We start from the raw sequence: 21,604 nt of genomic DNA on the forward strand, positions 1-21,604 counted from the left end.
CTGGGCTCCCCCTTGATTTTGCTCATCAGAAGGTCGCAAACGGGGATCACATGACACGGCAAACCGTCATAACTGCGAGCCAGTTGTCAAGCGTCTGAATGTGAATCACGTGGGCTTGGGGATGCTGCAATGGTCATAAGTGTGAAAAAAAATGGTCAAAAGCCGCTCTTTTCATTCCCAGCCTGGCTAGGTGGCTCAGTGGCTTAAGACACTGAGCTTGTCGATCAGACAGGTCGGCAGCTCGGCGGTTCGAATCCCTAGTACAGGTCTCCTGCGTGAGCAGGGGTGGGGGTTGCACTAGATGACCTCGAGGGTCCCCTCCAACTCTGCTACTGTCACCGTTGTAATTTGGGACGGTCATTAAACGAACTCTCGTAAGTCGAGAACTCCCTGCGTAATATCCATTCAGACCCTTCCCCCTAGGAAATAGGAAAGAAAAGTTTGTTTCTTTTTTTTCTTTTTAAATTTTAAGAATCATCAAAGTTATATGACAGGATTGGGATTTTTCTACATCACCTGCAAATAGTCCACAGAAGGGCTTCCAATTATAGATGGATTTCAATGATTTTTTTCTTTGACAAGGGCCATTAACTTAGCCATGGCTGCCAATTCTCTCATCTTGATTAACCATTCTTTTATTGTGGATATTGTTGAATAGATACACTTTTTTTTAAATTTGAATTTATATCCCGCCCTTCTCCGAAAACTCAGGGCGGCTTACATTGTGTTAAGCAATAGTCTTCATCCATTTGTATATTATATACAAAGTCAACTTTTATTGCCCCCAACAATCTCTGGGGCCTCATTTTACCTACCTTATAAAGGATGGAAGGCTGAGTCAACCTTGGGCCTGGTGGGACTTGAATTTGCAGTAATTGCAAGCAGCTGTGTTAATAACAGACTGCTTAGTCAGTTGAGCCACCAGAGGCCCACTTGTTGTCATAGGAATGGCTAATATATACTAAGCATGTAAAAAGTTGAGGCGATAATGTTGTCACTTTTATTCTACCAGACTGAAAAGAATCGGAGGGTCATGCTTTCTTTTATCTCCTTCATCCCTCACTTCTCTCTTTCCCTTATCTCCATTCCTCATTTTCCTACCAACTTTATTATCATGTGTATTCTATATTTTGATTGTCTGTCTGTCTGTCTGTCTATAGGACTGTGATGCAAGCCTATGGCACGCATGCAACAGGTAGTGTTGTGTCTGCGCCCCCTGAGCCGGGCCTGCTGCCAGAAAGTGACTTGGACAGTGAGGGGGAAGAGCTGTCAGGACTTACCTCGGGAGCACCGGCTTGCCTGGCTCAGCTCCAGGAGCCAGAAGCAGGCCAGGTGGAAGAAATAATGTGGCCTCCATCCCTGACTCTTTCCCCCCCAGGCCACGCCTGCAGACCCAGCTGACAGCAATCAGGCTTGGTTTCGTAGGCAGGAGAGAAGGGAACAACAGAAGCAAGGGTGGGGCAGGCCTAGGAAGTGCTGAGTCATGGAGCCACACCCCACAGGATATAAAAGGCAGCCAGAGTTGGGGCTTCTGGTGGTTTCGTTTTCCCCGGGAGGACGTCTGGAATGGCGTCCCGAACTGAGATTCTGTAAAAGCTGGTGAAACAGCTGTTAGCCAGCTTCAAAGCTTTTCTCTGGGTGAAAGAGATTAGCAAGAGCGGCTGGATAGCAGAAGATTGCCCCAGGGGCTCTGCTTTCTTATGCAGAGTCTCGGAGGGGTGCCTGCATAACCCAGCCCCACTCCAGACTCGGCTCGATCCTGTTAATTAAGCAGGACAAGAGGAAAACGCCCACCTCTGCTCAATTGATTCCGTTTTGAATAACTTAAAGCAGATGGGACAAATACAAGTGATCGATTACTGGGGAAGCAAGAAGAGAGCTGACTTCTACTCCTTTTTAAAAGGGGAAAACTTTTTCTCACTTGAACTTAGTGAAGGAAGAAATGGCATCTGAGAGGAAGTGGATTGGAGGCTGCTTGTGAGAGAAAGCGAAGTTCGTCTTTGTGGATTTTAGCTGAATAGAAGCTTTCCATAGGAGGCAAGGTGAAAGTTTTTATTTTACAACTTTAATTGGAGACTCTTTGAGACTTTGAGATTTTATAATTCTAATTAGAGACTTTACTTAAATTAAAATGGCTTCTAAGCCACCAAAAGCTCCCATGACGAGAAGGGGGTCTGAAACTAATTTAGAAGATATATTAAAGGAACAGAATAGAGTTTCTGAAGAGCGATTTAAAGAAATTATGAATAATATTCATGGTGTGAAGGATCAACTTAGGGAAGAAATTAAAGAGACTAATAAAAAAATTAGAGAAGATTTATTGATGGTTTTTCAAGGTTTGGCAAAAAAATTGGAAGTAATGGAGGATAAAGTGGAAGTAACTAGTCAAGCAAATCAGTATTTGGATAATAAAGTTGGAGAGCTTCAAAATAAAGTGGATAAAAATGAGGATCATGTGGTGGTATTGCAATATAGAGCGTTGGAGAAGGCTTTGAGAATTAGGGGTCTTCAAGACCGGAAGGAAGAAGATCTTAAAAAAGTTATATCAGAAGCCTTAGCTGAAATGTTAGGCATGGACCCTCGAGAAGTTGATTTTCAAATTGATAAGGCATATAGGGTTAATTCTTGGGTAGCGAGGCAGAAAAAGCTCCCAAGAGATATTGTAATTTATTTTTTAACTTCTACAATAAGAAATCAGATTTTGCAAGCTACATACCAAAAGAAATTGCAAATAGCAGAACAGGAGGTGTTGGTTTTGAAAGAGATCCCTGCTAAAATGTTAAAGGATAGAAGGGATTTTAGGTTTTTTACACAAGAGCTTAAGAAGCATCAGATTCAATATAGATGGGAGGTTCCAATTGGTTTAACAGTATTTTTTCAAGGCAGGAGATATCGAATTGATACTGAATTGAAAGCAAAAGATTTTCTTTTTAATGTATTGAAAGTGGATGTAGAAACAGTGGATAAAAGTCTTCAAGAGAAACAGAGTGGGGAAGCTGAAACTGCACCTGTGATATCAGTACCTCAAGAACAATCTCAAGAACAAAGAGTGACAAGAGGAGCTATTAGGCGTAAGGAGATGGAGGAACGACTTCAAATACAGGAACGGGATTCTACTACTGAAGCTGTGGGAGGAGCCAAGCCGAAGAGTGAGGGTCTTCAGCTAATTGCTCAGAAGCTTCAAGAGGCCAGAGATGGCAAATAAATTTTTGACATGGAATGTTAATGGTTTAAATTCAGCACAGAAAAGAAGAAAAATGTTCCATTATTTGAAACAATTTAAAAATGATGTGATATGTTTGCAAGAGACACATATAAAATTATCAGATCAGAAATATTTGATTAATTCGAAATTAGGTAAACATTTTGTTTCTTCTGCTCCGAATAAGAAAAATGGTATAGTTATATATTTGAAGAAAAATATATCAAGTAAATTAATTGAAACGGACATTCAAGGAAGATATATTGCTATTGAATTGATTTTAGAAGGAAAAAAGACACTTGTGATTGGCATATATGCACCTAATCAACAACAAGAAAATTTTTATAAACTGTTACATGAAAAATTGACTTTTTGGGACTATAAAACATTTATTATATTAGGGGATTGGAATGGTGTAATGGACATTAGAAGAGATAAAAGAACTCTTTCTAAGAAAATTCCTATGCATGCAAAATTGCCTAAATCTTTTTTTGATTTGATGGAAGATTTTGAGTTGATAGATATATGGAGAAGGCAGAATTTTGATGATAGAGATTATACTTATTTTTCAGTTAGGCATCAATCTTTTTCACGTATTGATTTTATATTAATTACCAATGACTTGCTTTCTAGGGTTAGGAAAACAAAGATATTTCCAAGGCGTTTAACTGATCATAGTCCGGTATGGATGGAGTTGCAATATGAAGGTGGAAGAAGATCATGGAGAATAAATGAAAATTTGTTTAGATATGAGGATAATGTAAATCAATGTAAAAAACAGATGAAAGAATTTTTTGATTATAATTTGGGAAAGGGAACTTCGATAGAAATGGTGTGGGACGCGAGCAAGGCCTTTATGAGAGGAAATGTGATATATATTAATAGTAGACAGAGGAGAAAACTACAAAAACAGCGTAGGGATTTAGAAGAGGAAATTCAGAGGAAACAACAATTATTGGTATATTTTATTTATTTTATTTATTTTGTCACAACATCATACAAAAAGATTATATAGTATATACACATATAAACATATATAGGAAGAAGAAAAGAAAAACAATAGGACAGGAACGGTAGGCACGTTTGCTTAGCGCTGTGCACTATATGGTCCTCTTAGGAATGGGGTGAGGTCAATAGTAGAAAGTTTTTGAAGCTTTTAGGATTATGGGAAGAGACCACAGAGTCAGGTAAAGTATTCCAAGCACTGATGATTCTGTTGCAGAAGTCATATTTTCTGCAATCTAGATTAAGCGGTTTACATTAAGTTTAAATCTATTGGTTGCCCTTGTATTATTGCAATTAAAGTTGAAGTAGTCTTTGACAGGAAGGACATTACAATAGATGATTCTGTGAGTTAAACTTAGGTTTTGAAGGCGACGGAGTTCCAAGTTTTCTAAGCCTAGGATTTCAAGTCTAGTGGGATAAGGTATTTTGTTGTTTTCAGAGGAATGGAGAACTCTTCTTGTAAAATATTTCTGGACACGTTCAATTGTATTGATGTCAGAGATGTGGTGAGGGTTCCAAACAGGTGAGCTGTATTCTAGAATTGGTCTAGCAAATGTTTTATATGCTCTGGTTAGTAGTGTGGTGTTTTTGGAAAAGAAGCTACGCAAAATTAGGTTTACAACTCTTAGAGCTTTTTTTGCTATGTAGTTGCAGTGGGCTTTGGCACTTAGATCATTTGACATGAAGACTCCAAGGTCTTTAACGGGATGGGGGTCGTCTGTAAGGTAATGTCCATCTAGTATGTACTTAGTTTTAGGGTTCTTTTTTCCTATATGTAAGACTGAGCATTTGCTGGTTGAAATTTGGAGCTGCCAATTTTTAGACCAAGCAGTTAGATGGTCAAGGTCGTTTTGAATTATAGAAGTGTTATCTGTGGTGTTAAATAGTTTGACATCGTCAGCAAAGAGAACACAATTACTTGAGATATGGTCACAAAGATCATTAATGTATAGAATAAAGAGTGTTGGTCCAAGGACGCTGCCTTGAGGAACGCCACTCTTGACAGGAACAGGATTTGATAAAGCATTGCCGATTTTGACCACTTGTTGTCTGTTAGACAGAAAAGCAGATATCCATTTGTGGAGGGGTCCTGAGATGCCATAGGATGTTAGTTTAAGGAGAAGTTTATCGTGTACTACTGAGTCAAAAGCTTTGCAGAAGTCTATGTAGATTGCATCTATTGATTTGCCTTGATCTAGATTTGAAGTCCATATGTTTTTGCAGTGGAGAAGTTGTAAGTTACATGATAACTGTTTCCATATAATCCACATGATTTAAAAACTACTGAAGCGATAAAGATATTACAGAGTCAATTTAATATGTTAATGGCAGATCAAGTGGCAACCAATATACAATATGCTAAACATAATACTTTTTGTAATGCCAATAAATCAGGGAGGTGGTTGGCTTATATGTTAAGGAAAAGACAGAAAGCACGTACTATTGAAGGAATTGAATACAAGGGTAAAGTGCGATTTCAACAGGATAAAATTAAAAAAGCTTTCTTGGAATATTATACAAATTTATATGCCAGAGATACAATATTGAATATGGATATTGATAAATATTTGAAAGAATATAAGGTTAAAGGTTTAACTAATGAACAAAGGGAAGAGTTGAATCGGCCTATAACTTCTGAGGAAATTATTTTGGTAATAAAGCAATTAAAAATAGGGAAATCCCCAGGCACAGATGGACTTACAGCAATATATTATAAAAAGTTACAGGATGAGATAGTTGGTCCACTTATGGAGTTATTTAATCAGATACTGATGGGAGGAGGAGTACCACCATCATGGAGGACTACCTTTATTTCATTGATACCAAAAGAGGATCAGGATTGTACTAAGCCTGGGAATTATAGACCGATTTCACTCTTGAATAATGATTATAAGATTTTTGCAAAAATAATGGCAAATAGGTTAATGGAAATTGTACAACAAAGGATTCACACTGACCAGTCTGGTTTTATAAAAGGGAGACAAATGAGGAATAACATTAGGCAGATAGTGAATTTATTGGAATATTTGGAAAAGAAAAATCAGATTCCGGCAGCGTTTATATTCTTGGATGCAGAGAAAGCTTTTGATCGTTTGCATTGGGAATTTTTATTTAAATTAACAGACAAAATGCAATTTGGAAATGGTTTTATACGAATACTTAGGGCAATTTATGGAGAGCAAACAGCTCAGATAATAATTAATGGTAGTTTGACAGATAGTTTTAAAATTGCGAAAGGAACAAGGCAGGGGTGTCCTTTATCACCTTTATTGTTTATTTTATCTTTGGAACCTTTATTGGATAAGATAAGAGAGTTAAGGGAGATAGAGGGTATTAGAATTAGAAGATATGAATATAAAGTCAGAGCATTTGCAGATGATTTGGTTGTTATGTTGACTCAGCCTATAAATTCGAGTGTATATTTGTTGGAAGTAATTAATCAATATGGAAGGGTCTCAGGGTTTAAAGTGAATCAAAATAAAACAAAAGTGTTAACCAAAAATATGATTAAGAACCAGAAAGAAAAACTAGAGGAAATAACAGGATTTGAAATTGTAAAAAAGGTTAAATATTTAGGAGTCTTTCTTACTTCATCAAATGGAAAATTGTATAAGAATAATTATGATGTGTTATGGAAAAAAATTCAGAAGGAAATGAATACTTGGAAAAATTACAATTATCTTTGTTAGGAGAATAGCAGCTATAAAATGAATGTTTTGCCTAAATTCTTGTTCTTGTTTCAGATGATACCAATAATTAAGAAAGATAAAATTTGGATGAATGGCAGATTGGAATTAATAAATTTATATGGGAAGGGAAAAAGCGAGAGTCAAAATGAAAATAATGCAAGATACACGGAAAGAGGAGGATTAAAATGCCTAATTTAAAACTGTATTATGAAGCAGTTGTTCTTTCGGTAATAAGTGATTGGTTTAATTTGACGGAGGAAAGGATTTTGAATATAGAAGGTTATGATTTATTATATGGTTGGCATGCATATTTATTGTATGATAAGAAAGTAGATAAAGCTTTTAAGAATCATGTGTTGAGAATTTCTCTTCTGCGTGTCTGGAAAAAATATTATTATAAGTTAAATTACAAAATTCCTATATGGGTATGTCCTCGCACGCAGTAGAGAATATAAATATAGAACAGGAACAAGAAATGATTACTTATAAAGATCTTTTATACAATGAGAGGGAAATTTACAACTAAAATCTTTGGATACATTAAAAGAAGAAGGGAGGAATTATACTTGGTTTCAATATGGACAGTTAAAGGCTAGATGGAAAGAAGATCAGAAAATTGGTATCATTCAAAATGAAGAAAATTTGGTTAAACAAATTAGAAATCAAACTCAGGGGCATATAAAGAGATTGTATACTGTGTTGATAGAAATAGATTCTGAAAGAGATTTAATAAAGGATTGTATGATAAAATGGGCACAGAATATTCAAGAACCAATAATGTTGGAAACATGGGAAAAATTTGTTAGAAATGTTAAATTTACGCAAGCGCAGAATTTAAGGAAAATTTTTATAAGATGTTTTATAGATGGCATTTAGATCCTAAGAAATTATCATGTATGTATCCAGATATGCAAGCGAAATGTTGGAGATGTAATTGTGATGATGCTACATATTTTCATGTATGGTGGACTTGTAAGAAAATTAAGTCTTTCTGGATAAGAATCTGGTGGATTATGCAGAATGTTCTGAAGAAGAAGATAAAGTTCCTACCGCAATTTTTCCTTTTGGGAATAACAACGGACTGTACAGTGATTGAGACTAAGTTGATTTTGAACTTAATAACAGCAGCACGACTGTTGATTGGACAATATTGGAAGAAAAAAGAATTACCCACAATAGAAGAATGGATATTGAAAGTTTCCAATTTGGCTGAGATGGCTAAAATCTCAGCCTTCTTGAAAGACAGTACTCAAGAAAATATTTAAATGAATGGAAGAACTGGATTGATTATATTCAAAATAGATATCAGATTAAGAAATTTCGGATTGCTTTTGAATGAAGGATGTTATTTTTGATTTTAATGGAAGAAGTCAGGTTATGTGAGAGAGAAAGATTATAATTGTGTTAGATTTTAAAAATTTAATGTATGACTGTTTTGTTTAAGGAACTATACCTTGTGTTTGCTCCGGGAAGTCCGGGGGGGAGGGGGGTTTAGGAGGGAGGGGGGGAGGGGGAAAAATTTAATTGTTGTAAAACCTTTTCAATAAAAAAAAAAAAAAAGGCAGCCAGAGCTGCTGTGTCTCTTTGTAACAGGCAAATCCACTGATTAAGAGCTGAAGTTTGTTTCTAGGTGTCACCAGCGTCGTAGAAGATAACGGAGGCTCTTGGCAGACATGGGCTATTCTGCTGCCAGAGCTGATAGTGACGGCTAATTAAGCCAGCATTTGGACGGAGGCGAGGGAGGACAGAACAGGTAGCATGTGGAGCCATATCTGTGGGCATGTGATTTTGAGCATTGCCTTAGCTCAGCTCCAGCGCACATCAACCAGCTGATTTTCGGGCCATCCGGGCCCACCGGAAATTGGGAAACGGATCATTTTCGGCCTCCAGAGGCCTCCAGTTATAAAACGGGACAAAACTCACTTAAGTATCTCGCTTAGCAATGGAAATTTTGGGCTCAGGTGTGGTCCAGAGGTGGGTTCCAGCAGGTTCTGACCAGTTCTGGGGAGCTGATAGTGGAAATTTTGAGTAGTTCGGAGAACCGGTAGTAAAAATTCTGACTGGCCCCACCCCCATCTATTTTCTGCCTCCCAAGTCCCAGCTGATTGGGAGAAAATGGAGATTTTGCAGTACCCTTCCCCTGCCACCCTCACCAAGCCACGCCCACCAAACCATGCCACGCCCACCAAGCAACACCCACAGAACCGGTAGTAAAAATTCTGACTGGCCCCGCCCCCATCTATTCTCTGCCTCCCAAGTCCCAGCTGATTGGGAGGAAATGGGGATTTCGCAGTACCCTTCTCCTGCCATGGCCACCAAGCCATGCCTACCAAGCCATGCCACGCCCACCAAGCCAGACCCACAGAACTGGTAGTAAAACAATTTGAAACCCACCACTGGTATGGTCGTAAATCGAGGACTACCTGTAATAAGCACCTGTGCTCCTTCCTTCACCTACCTTCTCGGCCCTCCCTCATCGTCAGGGCAACCCAGCTGTCAATCAAAACAGCTGCGTTGGGCAGGCAATGAGAAGGAAGACAAGATGGCCGCCGGGAAGCTCTGTAGCCACAGACCTCATGAAGAAGAGGCTGAATAAACCAGAAAAAAAAGAAAAGAAAAGCCCAGGAGTCAAAAATAAACAGGAAAAATAAAGGAGAGACAGGACTATTAAGAAAGAGGCAACAGGATGTAAATATGAGAAGAATAAGGAAACGAAGCTGATGTAAAGAAGGCATATATGTTTTACGTCAATGTATGTTATTTATTGTTGTTCTTTTTCGTTAAAAAATAAAAAAAAATAATTAAAAAGAAAAGAAAGAAAGAGGCAACAGGAAAGGAGGAAAAAAAATGGACTTTCTTTTCTTCCTCTGATCTATCATGAGCGAAAATGTCTTCGAGAGTTTTCCCTGGAGGGAACATTTAGAAGAGGAGACCGACTGAGAACACATAAATAGTCCCAAACAAAAACAAAAAACAAAAAAAATGGGAGAAGAAAAGCAAAGGAGAAGTCAAGATTTTGACAGACGAGAAATAGGAAACGAAAACTTCAAAGCAAAGAATAAAAGACCGATTGAACTGTAAAGAAAGAAAGGAAAAGTCAGTCTATAGACAATGGCCTTAGGGGATATACAGGCGAAGATGAAATATTAAGTTTATTATGGACGTAGACCAGCAAGACAAGAATCTATCTGCAATAATATTAAAAGATAATACAAATAACAATAGTAAATAATAACATCCACAATAATAACATACATTGTATCATACAGTTTGGGTCGTGCCCATCAGTGGCGAAATCCAAAAATTTTTATTACCAATTCTGTGGGCGTGGCTTGGTGGGCGTGGCTTGGTGGGCGTGGCAGGGGAAGGATACTGCAAAATCTCCATTCCCTCCCCACTCCAGGGGGAAGGATACTGCAAAATCCCCATTCCCTCCCCACTCCTGGGGGAAGGATACTGCAAAATCTCCATTCCCTCCCCACTCCAGGGGGAAGGATATTGCAAAATCCCCATTCTCTCCCCACTCCAGGGGAAGGATACTGCAAAATCCCCATTCCCTCCCCACTTCTGGGGGAAGGATATTGCAAAATCCCCATTCCCTCCCCACTCCAGGTGAAGGATACTGCAAAATCTCCACTCCCTCCCCACTCCTGGGGGAAGGATACTGCAAAATCCCCATTCCCTCCCCACTCCAGGGGAAGGATACTGCAAAATCCCCATTCTCTTCCCACTCCAGGGGAAGGATACTGCAAAATCCCCATTCCCACCCCACTCCTGGGGGAAGGATACTGCAAAATCCCCATTCCCTCCCCACTCCTGGGGGAAGGATACTGCAAAATCCCCATACCCTCCCCACTCCTGGGGGAAGGATACTGCAAAATCCCCATTCCCTCCCCATTCCAGGGGAAGGATACTGCAAAATCCCCATTCCCTCCCCACTCCTGGGGGAAGGATATTGCAAAATCCCCATTCCTTCCCCACTCCTGGGGGAAGGATACTGCAAAATCCCCATTCCCTCTCCACTCCAGGGGAAGGATACTGCAAAATCCCCATACCCACCCCACTCCTGGGAGAAGGATACTGCAAAATCCCCATTCCCTCCCCACTCCTGGGGGAAGGATACTGCAAAATCCCCATACCCTCCCCACTCCTGGGGGAAGGATATTGCAAAATCCCCATTCCCTCCCCACTCCAGGTGAAGGATACTGCAAAATCTCCATTCCTTCCCCACTCCTGGGGGAAGGATATTGCAAAATCTCCATTCCCATCCCACTCTGGGGCCAGCCAGAGGTGGTATTTGCCAGTTCTCCAAACTACTCAAAATTTCTGCTACCGGTTTTCCAGAACCTGTCAGAACCTGCCGAATAACACCCTGGTGCCTATGTGTACTGGATGGATAAGTGAATAAAATATGGGTATAAATATAGATTCTCTAAAAATTGTGCAAGATATCTATGAAAAATTGGTGCAAGAAAACATATTTTAGTCCTGTAACTGAATCTTCCCTTGTGGTCATTACAGCAGCACAGAATTTTGCTACTGCTAGCGTAGTAGCCAGGTTTGGATATACAGGCAACAGAAAAGAAAAGAAAAGGTCAGCATATAAACTAATATATTAGTGGTGCAGAAAAGAAAGCTATGAAAATATATTGAGATTGGTCTTTCAAGAATCCAGTATAGATCAGGGGTAGTCAACCTTTTTATACCTACCATCCACTTTTGTATCTCTGTTAGTAGTAAAATTTTCTAACCGCCCACTGATTGGGGGGGAGATGCGCAAGCTATTCTGGGACGAGGCTCTTTTGTTTGTGGTCGCACTATAGCGCCATTTAGTTTCTCTTACGTAACATGAACTAAACTTATGCGCGGGCGATACAAATAGTATATTTTCAGAAATTTAAATTGTCATGGGGAATTTTTTGAAAACTTAATGAAATGTTTTTAAATAATGCTATGAATTTTTTTTAAAAAAGTCAGTTAAATTAAAAAAAAAAGGAAAGTGCTTCAGTATCGGACAAAACCCCTACCGCCCACCATGAAAGCTGGAAATATGCCTATAGAATATGGTTTTTATATTTTTATATTTAAATTAAATTAAATTAAATTAAAGCAATTTCTGTAATGGCGGGAAGTATTTATCATTTACAATCTTTTTGGGGGAGTAAATTTTCTTGATTTGTAACATAAATGTCTCTCTCACTCACAGAGAAAAGATATATATAAAAAATAACTATCCACATTTCCAATGTTTTGTGTCTCTGTTGTCAATTTGATCAATTGTGGTTCAAAAAGGAACCCACAATTCCATTAAGAACATTGTAAGGGTTCCAATGGATACCCTAATTAAATCATGAGCCTCAAGCGAAGCTTCAAAAGAAATCCAGTTATTTATTAGGAGCTCCAAGTCGGCACATTCCCAAATGAAGACAACTCTGAGCCCACGTAATTTACAGCCCTAATCATGACCTTGTTTCCCCTCTCCCCCCAGGGTGTGTCATCAATCACATTCAGGGGGACCAGAGCAGTTTCATGGGTTGTAGAGATTATTCCCCTTCAGCCGCTGTGCGTAACCCTGGGAGACAGCCTTGAGAAAGATATCTCTGAAATGCACTCCTGTCTTTGGTTGCTGGCTGCTTTGTCTGTTTCCCATCCCCCTTGCCTATGGCAACTTGAGAGCAAGCCTGGGATGCTTTGCGAGTTGACAAGCATAACATGGATGTGCTCATATGTGTCATCAGGCAGCAAGTGTGACTTAATGGGGGCATCTTACTTTTTAATATAAAATGATGCACAATTAAAAAAAAGGAGGAAGAATATAATTTATAACCTTCTCTCCCGTCTGAATTCTGTATCTGTATAGAGTTTTCTCCCTATCAAGCCAGAAAGTTTTCGAAGGAATGTTTTTCTAGAATTGCCTCATTACCTCTCAATTTACCCAAGAGGAATATGGGGTTTCCTGTGTATTTCTGATTTCGCTATCTAGACACTTGCAAGATGGGACCCACGTGCCCATCATCCCCAGCTAACAGGGCCAGAGAAGGCATGGGACTTGGTGGAGGGCAATGCAACTCCAGTGTCCAGAATTTTCCTACAGAATCCTTCTCAGTATTGACTATCACACATCCTGATTTCCTCCAAAGACAATAAAATTAACAAAATCCTGTGCCTTTTACTTCTTCTGCATTTTATATGAAAATTGTGGTGTTTGAATTCTATCTCTTTTTCCCCCTCTCTTTGAATTCTATCCCTCCCTCCCTCCCTTTCCTTCTTTCTTTAAATTTCCCTTTTTTCTTTCTGTCATTTCTTTCTTTCTCTTTTTTCCTTCCTTCCTTCCTTCCTTCCTTCCTTCCTTCCTTCCTTCCTTCCTTCCTTCCTTCCTTCCTTCCTTCCTTCCTGTCTCTTCCTGTTTCTTTCTCTCACTTTCTCCTTTTTCTTCTGTCATTTCTTTCTTTCTCTTTTTCCTTCTGTCATTTCTTTCTTTCTCTCACTTTCTCCTTTTTCTTTCTTTCTCTCTCTCTCTCTTCATTCCTTTCTTCATTCCTTTTCCTTCTGTCATTTCTTTCTTTCTCTTTTTTCCTTCCTTCCTTCCTTCCTTCCTTCCTTCCTTCCTTCCTTCCTTCCTTCCTTCCTTCCTTCCTTCCTTCCTTCCTGTCTCTTCCTGTTTCTTTCTCTCACTTTCTCCTTTTTTCTTTCTTTTCTCTATCTCTCTCTTCATTCCTTTCTTCATTCCTTTTTCCTTGTTTCTCTTTCCCTCTCTTTTCCCTCACTCTTTCTTTCTGTCTCTCACTCTCTCTCGCTCACTCTCTCTCTGTCTGTCTGTCTGTCTCTTTCTCTCTTCTCTCTCTCTGTCTCTCTGTCTCTGTCTCTCTCTCTCTCTCACACACACACACACAGAATGTTTCATATTACAAGATGTTGCCAAGAACATTTTTCCTCCTCAGGAAATGGGTGTTTTCATTCCAGATTTGAGTTCTACCCTCCCTTCTTCCTTAACTTGATATCATGAATTCTATGTCATTCTTCTACTCTGAAGAAGCGACTGAAAAGTGATTAGCCTTGAGTATAGTTATTTGCCCAACTAAATGTTAGTTTTTAACTGACCCTGGGTGATCCTGAAGAATGAATCAGAGTGAGATTTCATCAGGATCTAAGAGGGAATCCACCAGAAAATTCTGAGGCTAAGGTATTTTTGAAAAAAAAAAAACCTGAAAAAGACCATCTTCCATATTTTTGCCATGAAAACTATACAGGCACCTCTACGAAGTAACCGGGAATTGTCAGGCACTTCATAGAATTACTTCATCCCCTAATCTTCAGAAAGTTTAGGAATGGAAAGAACATTTGCTTATTTCTTTTTGAGGGGGAACAGTTGGATTGCTAATCTAATTCATTTAATTTTCTGGATGGTAGGATTTCTTTAATTTGACCATCTGTTTATTAGTTGCTGCATGCAGGTGTAATCTCATTGCTTTGGGCACCTGTCATGGAAACAGCCCATAATATAAGAACATAACACAAAATCAGAAGGCCAAGATTATAAAGCAGCTTCATTCCTTTTCGGCACAGGCTTGGTAAATTTAGCTTGGAGTTCAAAATCCCTGAGTGGAGCAGAGGGTTGAATCTGGCATGAGAAAATAGAGACAGGTAGGAGATAACCTTCAGCAGGTAAGGTTAAGAATATGTCAAATACAGGCAATAAATGGCAACAATATTTATTTTATTTATTTATTTTGTCACACAGTATATATAAGCATAAGCATGAAATTACTATACAATATATAAGCATATATATATAAATATGAGTATGTAATAACTATATTAATTGGATATAGTGAAAGGAAACAATAGGACAGGAACGGAAGGCACGTTTGTGCTCTTATGCACACTCCTTACAGACCTCTTAGGAATGTAGAGGTCTGTAGTAGACAGTTTTTGGTTGAAGCTTTGGGGATTTTGGGAAGAGACCACAGTCAGATAGTGTATTCCAAGCAGTAACAACTCTGTTACTGAAGTCATACTTTCTGCAATCAAGATTGGAGCGGTTCACATTAAGTTTAAATCTATTGTTTGCTCTTGTATTGTTGTGATTGAAGCTGAAGTAGTCTTCAACAGGAAGGACATTGTAATAGATGATTCTATGAGTTAAACTCAGATCATTTCGAAGGCGGTGTAGTTCTAAATTTTCTAAGCCCAGGATTTCAAGTCTGGTGGCATAAGGTATTTTGCTGTTTTCAGAGGAGTGGAGAACTCTTCTTGTAAAATATTTCTGGACATGTTCAATTGTATTGATGTCAGAAATGTGGTATGGGTTCCAGACAGTTGAGCTGTATTCAAGAATTGGTCTAGCAAATATTTTATATGCTCTGGTTAGTAGTGTAGTGTTTTTGGAGAAGAAGCTTAATAATAACTTACTTCCTTAAATCATGTGGAAGAAGTACAATAGAATAGAATGAATGAACTGGAAGGGACCTTGGAGGTCTTCTAGTCAAACCCCCTGCTCAAGCAGGAGACTCTATACCATCTCAAACAAGTTTCTTCTTAAAAACCTCCAGTGGTGAAGAGCCCATGATGTTTGAAGGCAAATTGTTCAACTGGTTAATTGTCCTCACTGTTAGGAAGTTTCTCCTTAATTCCAGGTTGCTTCTCTCTTTAATTAGTTTCTATCCATTTTTTTTTAATTATTCAAAACGTTTTACAAAAAAAAAAATCCCCCCCTTTTCCCCCCAACCCCCCTCCCTTCACTAATCCTTCCCCCCTCCGCCCTGACTTCCCGGATGAAGCACAAGGTATAGTTAAAAATAAAACAAACATATGCTAAGAAGATTTTCCCCCAAAACTATTATACCAATTTTCCCTTTCTAGCTCTGACTTCCTCCTAACACAACCAAAATCCTTCAAGAAAAAAAAATAAAAAATAAAAAAATTAACAATTAAGAATAACAAAATATGTAAATCAATAAAACAAATTAATCCTAAAGTATTTAAAACCAACTAAAACATAAAAATCCAATCCAATTCAAAGAATATCTCCCTTATAGCTTCTATAACCATATAATTTTTCCCCCAGGTCTTTCTTACATAAACTCTTTCAAAAATATTCTATTCAAAATACAATACAACACATTATAAAATTTCAATACCAAGAATTACAGTAGCTATTCAAATTTAGTCCATCCTCGTCAAAATCCAGTATAAATCCAAATACCTAGTCTTTTATAATAGATATAAAACATATAATCAACCCATTTCTTCCAGATCTTCCTCACATATTGTCTTTCAGGGACAGTAATATTTTTGTCTGTTAATAATTCAAAGAATAATACTTTTGTCTCTTGCCATTTTTTTTGATGCATTAATCTCTGTCTTTCCTTCATTTCTCCTTTTGAAAAGTCAGTCACAATATTGCCTAATAGATCCTTATGTTCAAAAATCCACAAAATACTACCATATATTCCATCAATCCAAAGAGGGAATTCTTGAAAAGCATTAAGCCTATAATTTTTTTCAGTTTGGGAGACAGCCTCCTGTAGCACAAATTCTGACATTTCATCCAAACTATTTAAAGGAAACTTCTTTACATCAACTTGTTTATTCACGATCATATCTTCATCCATTGCATTTAAGTCCTGTTTCAGTTCGTATTTTTGAATAATTAAATACATTCTTTCTGTGTAATCCTGTATAAAGTCACGAATCCATTCTTCTGAAAGAACCTTCATGGCAAAGTTCTTGCTGAAAATCCCCTTATGAAATACTTAAACAACGTAATATAATCCAACAATCCAGAATCCAACACAATAAGATGATGTCTCCATTCAGTTTCGATTTCGCAGCAAGGCTGGTCTATTTGCAGTTAGTCTAAAACGCCATTTTAAGAGAAAGAGAAAAAAATAATTTTTCTCTCTTTAAAAAAGGAGGAAGTCAGGAAATCAACAATACTTGCAAACCAATAATTGTTCACTCATGCTTCTTCCGCCTGCTTATAGAAATCCACAAAAAGAAATCAATTGTTAGCAGAACTTGGACACCTTCCTCTTTTCCTGCTGTTGCAGGAGACGCGCTGGATAATGGAGGTAGGAGGAATTCAAAGGGACTCGACCTTTCGGGACTTTGCATAACAAAAACAAAGCCCCTAGGGGAATCTACCTCTCTCCCCCCTGCTCTTTCCCCTGCTCTCTCAACCAGAGAGGGAAAATTAAGTCGGGAACAGCTGTTCGAAGCTATTTACACTGGCTTTTACAATATCCAGTGCGGAGTGCCATAAATTAGCACCCAGCGAGAAAGGTGGCGCCAAGCGGAAGTCATTTCTATCCATTTTGTTGTGGTCCACCAGCAGCCTGTGGAGCTGACAGCAAAGTTGGACAGTAAGGAGGCTGGGAGGACCATGAGCCAGTCTTGGAGTCAGGGGAAAGCCTGGACAAGGGTTCTGCGTGGGAGGCAGAGATGGGGCCAGGGCCATCTGGGAGCGATGCACGGACTCCTGAGCCTCCAGAGGTGGACAACAGAGAAGCAGAGGAACAGGAGGAGCCTGTTCCTAGTCCACGCATGCAAAGAGCTGCCAGAAGGCAAGAGCAGTTAAAGCAAAAAAGGAAGACTCAGGTGTAAGGCCAGGAGATGATTGGCCCCTCCCATAAGGCTTAAAAGAGCAGCAATGGCTCTTGGGCTCTTTGTAGGAAAGCAATGCTGCTATGTTTGTTTCTAGCCTGCATCTCTTGTTTCTGAACTTGGACTTGGGGCTTGGACAAGAAAAGCCTTTGGCAGGGTGCCAAAGATGACAAAGGTTTGTGATAAAGCTGAAGGACTTTTTCTGAAAGATTTGTTTTGGAATTAATTTGGACTAAGCTGAGAATGAAGTAATTCTCAGCTATTCTAATAAAATACGTTTGTTTAGGATTGATTGCGTCTGGTAATCACTACTTAGGCCTAGGTCACAACACCATTGTTTCTTGTCCTGTCCTCTGGTGCTTTGGAGAATAATTTGACCCCCTCTTTGGAGCAGCCCCTCAAGTACTGGGCTACTGCTATCATGTCACCCCTAATTATTATTTTCTTTAAACTGAAAGATAAAGGTAAAGGTTCCCCTGTACATACGTGCTAGTCGTTGCCGACTCTAGGGGGTGGTGCTTATCTCCGTTTCAAAGCCGAAGAGCCAGCGCTGTCTGAAGACATCTCCATGGTCATGTGGCCAGCATGACTCAATGCCAAAGGCGCATGGAACGCTGTTACCTTCCCACCAAAGGTGGTTCCTATTTTATCTATTTGCATTTTTACATGCTTTCGAAACTGCTAGGTTGGCAGAAGCTGGGACAAGTAACGGGAGCTCACCCCGTTACACGGCAGCACTAGGGATTCGAACCACTGAGCTGCCGACCTTTTGATCGACAAGCTCAACGTCCTAGCCCCTGAGCCACCACGTCCCCTTTCTTTAGACTAGCCAAACCCAAATCCTGCAGCCATTCTTCATATATTTTAGTCTCCAGGCCTTTTAGTTGCTCTTCTCTGCACATTTTCCAAAGTCTCAACATTCTTTTTGTAGCATGGCGACCAAAATTGGTCGTAGGTGTGCTCTTACTAGGGTTTTATAAAGTGGCACTAACACTTCACGTGATCTTGATTCTATGCCTCTGTTTATGCAGTCCAAGATTGTATTAGGTTTTTTTTGGCTACTGCTGCACACTGCTGGCTCATATTCAAATGATCATCCACTAGGACCAGAAGTGGTATTCAACCAGTTCAGACAAGTTCACTCAAACCGGTAGCAGAGATTGTGCCGGCACTATGCCTTCCTATTTAGCCATGTTTTCGAGGCTGGGTGCATGCACGGAAGGTGTGCCCGTGAGCGAATGTTGTGTCTCGCTCGCTCCCCCTGCCGCAGCCAGGCCCCTCTTATCTCCTGCCAGACGCTGATAGTTCAGAAGAATGTCCTGGCATGCCTCCAGCCCCCAGCCCTGGCACCATGCCCAGACAGGCCGAGCAAGACGACGTGCCTGATGTGCCTTCAGCCCCCAGTCCTGGCACCATGCCCAGGCAAACGGAGCAACTAAATCCCTCCCCCACAGCATGTGAGCCTGAAGAATGTGAAGCCAGTCATGAGCTCAGATTACCAACAGCTGGAGGCTGGAGAGATCCTCGCTTCCGGAGAATGGAGAGGCGACGTCAGCAAAAGGAAGGTAGGGGCAGGCCTGGATAAGTGCTGAGTCATGGAGCCACACCCCATGGCCTATATAAAGGATCTGCTTTCTGGCATTCTCTGAGTCAGGCAAAGTCTAACTTGGATTGCTGAAGTCACTTCCTGGTCTCCTGCCTGCCTTGAGAACTCTGATAGGACTTTGGCAGAGCTGCAGAGGCACGCTTGATACGGACTTCCCCGACCCGGCCGTCAGCGGAGGAGTGGGACATGACAGCGAAGCGCATGCACGGAAAGTGTGTGTGTGAGCAAAGCGCATGCATGGAAGGTGTGAGCATGTGCGAAGTGGGCATGTGTGTGCGGGGCGAACCGGTGGTAACAATATCTGAGACCTACCACTGACTAGGACTCCAAGGTTTCTCTTACAGTTACTGCGTGAAGTTTCTGAAAGATGTCCTAGTTAATTCATGAGCTTCGAGCCATCCTGTTTTTGAGCCAGGTCTCACCTAATCTGTATTTATACCAGGGGTAAAATGCTCCCAGTTAGGACTGGATCACCTGATCCAGGAGCGATGGTGGCGGGTGGTTCAGAGAATCGGTAGCAAAAATCCCTGCCCCCTTCCATGCCCAACTGAGTCGCGCGATCATCAGAGGGGTTTTCTTGTTGTTTTAAAAGCATTTTTCTTTGGCTGAAAAAACGCTTTTAAAAGTAAAAAAAAAGGCTCTGATGATCACACGGCTCAGCTGGGATCGACAGAGCCTTTTAAAAGCATTTTTTCTACAACCTCTGAAGAGGTTGTAAAAAAAATGCTTTTAAAAGGCTCTGATGATCCCAGCTGAGTTGCCTGATCATCACAGGCTTTTTTTTTCTTTGAAAGGCAAAAAAAATGTTTTAAAAGAAAAGCCTCTGACGATCAGGCAACTCAGCTGGGATCGTCAGAGCCTTTTAAAAGCATTTTTTTACAACTTCTTCAGCCCAACAGGTTATAGAAAAAATGCTTTTAAAAGAAAAAAAAAGTTGGTCATGCCCACCCAGTCAAATTACACACGCACACACCCCACGAAGCCATGCCCATAGAACTGGTAGTAACAAATTTTCCATTTCACCACTGATTTATACCTTTTATTTTTCCTGCCTAAATGTAAAACTTTGCTTTTCTGCACATTTTGTTGGATAGGGGCCATTGTTCAAGTTTGTCGAGATCTTTTTGGATCCTGAGCTTGTCTTCTATGGGTGTTGGCGATTCCTGCCAGCTTACTGTCATCTGCAAATTTCATGAGGTCCCTTTCAATTCCCTCATCTAAATCATTTATGAAAATATCTTCCAGGTTATTTGGTAAAGGAACACACTAAATAATAATGATGAAGACAAGGAATACTATTACTTGCTGTTAGAAAATCTCTTGGCATTTCACCGTATTGGATACTGACTATGGGACAAAATGTTTTCTCGGACAAAGAAACTGCCATCTGTCAGAAATGGTGTAGGACAGCGGTTCTCAACCTGTGGGTCAGGACCCCATTGGGGGTCGAATGACGATTTGCCAGGGGTCGCCTAAGACCATCGGAAATATGGGAAGTATACTTGCGAGTCGAAGAATTGCGCTCCAATGGTTGACTCCACAAGCCAGCTGCAGGCTCTTCAAACCGCTAGCCGAATTCGGCTTCAGGCGCGATGAATTAAAAAAGAGAGAAATCTTTGCTCTGATGTCTCCCTCTCAAGCCAGCTGCAATCACTCCCAATCGCTAGCCTAATCTGGCTTCAGGCACGATAAACTTGATAGGGGAGGAGTCTCCGCTTTAATGCCTCCGTCCTCAAGGCAATCGCAAGCAGTTCAGATCGCTAGCCAAGACGGCTTCAGGCGTGATAAATTCAGAACGAAAATAATTTTATGGTTGGGGTCGCCACATCATGGGGAATTGTATTAAAGGGGTCGCAGCACTATAAAGGTTGAGAACCACTGGTGTAGGGTCTCCTGCTTGTGCAGGGGGTTGGACTAGATGACCTACAAGGTCCCTTTCAACTCTGTTAATCTGTATCTGTATCTCACTGATGAAATGGTCATTTGCTTTTCCAAAAAAAGGGTTTTGTTTTGTTTTGTAATCTTCCCTGGAGCACATCAAACTCCCATCCTTTTAATAACATTTCAAAATATTTTGCTTCTTTTTTTGGCTGCGCCACACTGTTTCTATAAATCTTTACATGTTTATCAAAATTAATGAAGGCCCGGTGATTTATATTCATTGGGGAGGCAGAGCATGATTTATAATCATATTCCATCTGCCATAGCTAATGAACTATTTTGTTTGCCGGTTTAGATGGGGTGGGGGGAAATGCAGTCCAAAATTGAGGGATGGGGGAGGAAGGAACCTACCAAATCTTAGAAAGTTAGAAATGGCCACGCTTCTGGCCTCCCAAATCCAGGGTGTGATTAGATCAGTGGTGAACAGAACATAAAATAATGTAGAATCATAGAGTTGGAAGGCAACTTGGAAGTCTTTAGTGATAGAGGGAGCACCGCGTTGCTCCCATATAACACCCATCCTGCGTAGCCTGCACTGGCTGCCAGTAGCCTTCC

The sequence above is a fragment of the Ahaetulla prasina genome, chromosome 8 (genome assembly GCF_028640845.1).
Source record: "Ahaetulla prasina isolate Xishuangbanna chromosome 8, ASM2864084v1, whole genome shotgun sequence".
Taxonomy (NCBI): domain Eukaryota; kingdom Metazoa; phylum Chordata; class Lepidosauria; order Squamata; family Colubridae; genus Ahaetulla; species Ahaetulla prasina.